We start from the raw sequence: 4,518 nt of genomic DNA on the forward strand, positions 1-4,518 counted from the left end.
GACAGTGTTGTTTAATAAAACAAGATAGCATTAACAGATTGAGCGTAGTTACAGTCAACAGTGAATATAAATGCTAAAACTGAATATATTGCATAGTGTTCCCCCCTCCACCATTAACAAATGGTTCAGCCCAAAGCAGGACTGGCTTTTTTCTTGTTTTCAGTAGCAAGCGATGCTTATGATTGTGCCAGAGCACATTTTTAACAACACCATGGGAATTTTGGATTTTACACAGGTGGTTGGATGTTACACTCTGGAAATGAAAGGAAGGTGAGTGTTATTAACTCTCTGTGGTCCACCTACACGCTGCACCTCCAAATCACGTGACTATTTTAAGCTGACATAGCAACAAGCTGCAGCCACGCTGAGTCTCTATTTCAGCCCACTTTGAAAGTTCGGACTGCAAAGTTTTTAAATTTTAATTACAGGCCAGTAAATCCAGAGTTATGATATATATATAAGCCATGCTTTGTTCGAAATACTGTCATCACGTGTGTGTGTGTGTGTGTGTGTTTAGCGTTTTCTCACGAAAGCGCAAAAACAGTAAAGAAAGGAAAAAAGCCACCTCTTTCCTATCGGTGGAAAAATGTACCATGTCGACCAATTTTTAAAAAAAAAGTCAACAAGTGGGATTTGGTTGTTTAGGAAGAGAGGAAAGTTTTGGGAGTGACGGTAACGGCAGCGAGACAGAGCGAGCGAGTGAGAGAGAGAGAGAGTTTTTAGATGTGGGAGATTTGTGACGTTTAGCGTGGAGTGTTGTCTTGTGTAGTTGTTCTGTTGTGTAGTCGTGTCAGTGAGGGCACTAATAAATGTCACAGAGGCACATTTGCAATGTAAACACTGTCACTAAGTAGAAAACCAGCAGAGTGATACACCTCCTGTTGTCAGGCCTGCAGGTTTATCCCTGTGATGCTCTCCTCTGTCTTTTGGTGGACAAACTTTTTTTTTTTACTGGCACACATCATTTGTGGGGCATCTTATTGCGAAACTTGATGGTTCTCTCATTTTAGTTTTAGTAATATTTTTAAATGGTTGTATAAAATGAAAAATAAATAGATAGTTGTATATGTTTACAAAATGTACAATTTATCTTTGCATTTCAGATCAGTAATACTAATGCAGTATGTCAGTGAAAAAACAACTAAATTCAGTTGAGCTGAAAAGAATGATACCAAACAAGGCAAGGGGAAAAAAACAAAAAAACAAAAACAATTTGAGGGTGAACTACAATAGCTCCAGATAAAACCTGGCGCTTTTCCTCAACATTTTGCCGCAACGTTTCAAAGAACCAGAAAGTAAATAAACGGCAGATGGAATTGGCGCACGTCAAACCGTCTTACGTTTCATGCATGTGCAGTACAGGAATGTCGCGTTTTCAGTGTGGATGAAAACGACTGAAAGCGATAGTGTGGACACGGGGCGATTTTAGACAAAAAAAACAAAACAAAAAACATTTTTCAAATTTATCCGTATTAGTGTAGACATAGCCTCTGTTAGCAGCACACCTTGACTTTGTGAAGCACGAATGGGAACAGTGTGTTATTCATGTTCCAAATGATATAACTCTACATTAAACATTCCCATTTCAAAATGCAATTCACTCATTTCATTTGAGATGACTGCTTGATTGCAGTGAACTATCAATTGATAAAACTGTTCAATTATATATATATATATATACATATATATATATATATATATATATATATATATATATATATATATATATATATATATATATACAAAGACCAAAGTCTGAATAGTTTGTAAATTACAAACACAGATCAGAGTAACATCATTAGCTTTATTTGTTAGCTTTCTGGTGTACTTGCATGGTTACTCAATGAGGCTTGAAGGTGGGAGTTAAAAAAGTCTATGTGCTGCAATTAAATAATGTCCACAGTTTACACAAGAACAAGATACAAGCAAGCACTTCCACACAATTTAGACATTTTTTTTTACACTTGTTGAGGAAGCATGCTTACATATTTTGAAACTAGATTTTTACCATCCAAACCAGTCAGGGAGAAAATACTATTGCACAGTCTTCCTTTAATACTTCAATATAATGCACATTCTAAAGGTTTAGTGAAGTCAAGCATGCAGGTACATTATCTGCACCCATTAGCTGATGGGTGTGGGGATCCAAAGGCAGTCAGTCAGGAAAAATTATTTATTTTTCCATAAAGTCTTTAAAAATAATTAATGACTACTTCGTCTTGATGCATTCTCAATCATCCAGGAAAGTAAATCTCCAAAAGTTGATTCTGTTCATCTGGACGTAGCGTTTTGTGAGAGAAACGTTTCGTCACTCATCCAAGTGACTTCTTCAGTCTCAGCTCACTGCAAGTTTCCCCAATCTTTCTGTCCACCGAGGATGTGGACAAGTGGGTGAAGAATTTGTCTGACAGACAGCTCACCCAAACAGAGAAAAACATCCTTGCTAAAGGGTTACATTTTGCTGTCACACCGAGACAAATCCCGCTAGTGGAGCTGATCACAGCCACAGAAACAGCAATTCGTAACAACAATATTGCAGAAGTGGAAGCAGAGCAACTACGGACGAAAGTTTCGCCCTGTCTCAGCAATGCAAAGCCCCCAGCATCCAACATCACCATGGAGGAGAGGAAGGCACTCACATCACTTAGTGATGACAACAACATTATCATCCTTCCGGCAGACAAGGGTATGTGCACAGTATTGCTAAACCAGAAAGACTATCATGAGAAAATTTTGTCACTACTCAGTGATGGAAATACTTATGAGCCCCTGAAATGATACCCAGGAAGTGGCTACAGGAAGAAGGTGCTAGACTGTCTGAAGCAGTTAGAACAAGACGAGGCTAGTGACCGGACCTCATACCCCACAGGCTATACCCAGGGGAGTCTACACCAAGTCTATATGGTTTACCGAAAATACATAAACAGGCACCCTATACCTTTAAGACCGATTGTCTGCATGATCAACTCTGTCACCTATAACATCTCCAAGTTTCTGGCTTCGATCCTCAACCCGCTGGTGGGCAGCTCTGAACACCACATCCAGAACACCCTGGATTTTGTTGAGAAGGTGAGAGATGTCATTATGGAGGCAGATTAAACCATGGTCTAATATGACGTTACATCTCTCTTCACATGCATCCCAGTCACGGAAGCGTTGGAGGTAGTCCGTAAGAGATTACAGGATGACCCCAACCTCAGCAACAGGACCACTCTCAGCATCCACCAAGTATGTTTGCTTTTGGAGCTATGTCTTCATTCCACCTACTTCACATACAAGGGTCAGTTCTACAGGCAGAAACATGGGTGTGCCATGGGCCCCCCAGTTTCACCCATCGTGGCCAATTTGTACATGGAAGAAGTGGAAAAGAGGGCTTTGCTATCCTACCCTGAAACACCACCAAGCCATTGGTTCAGATATGTGGATGACACCTGGGTAAAAATCAAATCTCAGGACGTACTACATTTCACGGATCACATTAACTCGGTGGACAGACACATCAAATTCACCAGGGTGGATATGAAAAGTGGCAGGTTAGCCTTCCTTCTTAGACTGTGAGATTTCCATCAGTAATAGGGGACATCTAAAAGCTGACGTGTACCGTAAACCTACACATACGGATCAGTATCTAAGGTTTGACTCTCATCATCCACTGGAGCACAAACTGGGTGTCATCAGGACGCTACAACACAGAGCGTACACCATCCCCACTGACACAGCGGCCAGGGAGGCAGAAGAACAGCACATCAAGAAGGCCCTGAGTGAATGTGGTTACCCCAGCTGGATAACCACATTCTCTAGCTCTAGCTTTCCAGCTAGAAAAAGGCCTTTCTCTAGCTGGAAAGGCACCTAGAGAAAGCTCCACACGATCCAGGAGAGAAGGACAACCGCTGCCCAAGCGAAAACCTGTAGTGATCCCATATATGTCAGGAGCAGAGATGGGCAGTAACGCGTTACAAGTAACGCGTTACTGTAATCTGATTACTTTTTTCAAGTAACGAGTAAAGTAAGGGATTACTATTGCAAAAACGATAATTAGATTACCGTTACTTTCCCGTAGGAACGCTGCGTTACTAAAACCGTGATTTTTTGCGAGAATGTCTCACGACAGTGACGTAAGCGAGTGCGCCGTTAGTGACAACAGCTGTGTGCAGATCAACAATGGATCACATATCGATTGTGGGAGAGAGTATGAGCGTGCAGCGTTTAAAGCGTGGAAGTACTGACCTTACTTTGAGTTTGATTCCATAAAAAGTGACAAAAACATTAGCGTCCATCATGTGTGGGAAGAAAACTTCTTTTTACAGCGAAAAAAACCCTAAACTTCCAAGCAAGCACCAAGTGCGCAACGATGTAATGGGAAACTCACAGAGAAAGTCACGGATTCTTCAACTGACCGCAGCACACCTGCACCAGGGTAAACCCCCGCCTACAGCAGTCCTGCTTTACAGGTGAAAATAGAGCAACAGGACCGCTGAGTCTTTGACTTTATTTATTTTCTGCTGTGTTTTAAATGTT

General features: G+C 41.1%; 1 pseudogene; it reads left to right on the plus strand.

Annotated features, from left to right (window-relative positions):
* Positions 1-2,100: 2,100 nt before the first annotated feature.
* LOC145432372 (uncharacterized) lies at positions 2,101-4,269 on the plus strand (annotated as a pseudogene).
* The last annotated feature ends 249 nt before the right edge of the window (positions 4,270-4,518 follow it).

Source organism: Astatotilapia calliptera, chromosome 12, assembly GCF_964374335.1.
Source record: "Astatotilapia calliptera chromosome 12, fAstCal68.1, whole genome shotgun sequence".
NCBI lineage: Eukaryota > Metazoa > Chordata > Actinopteri > Cichliformes > Cichlidae > Astatotilapia > Astatotilapia calliptera.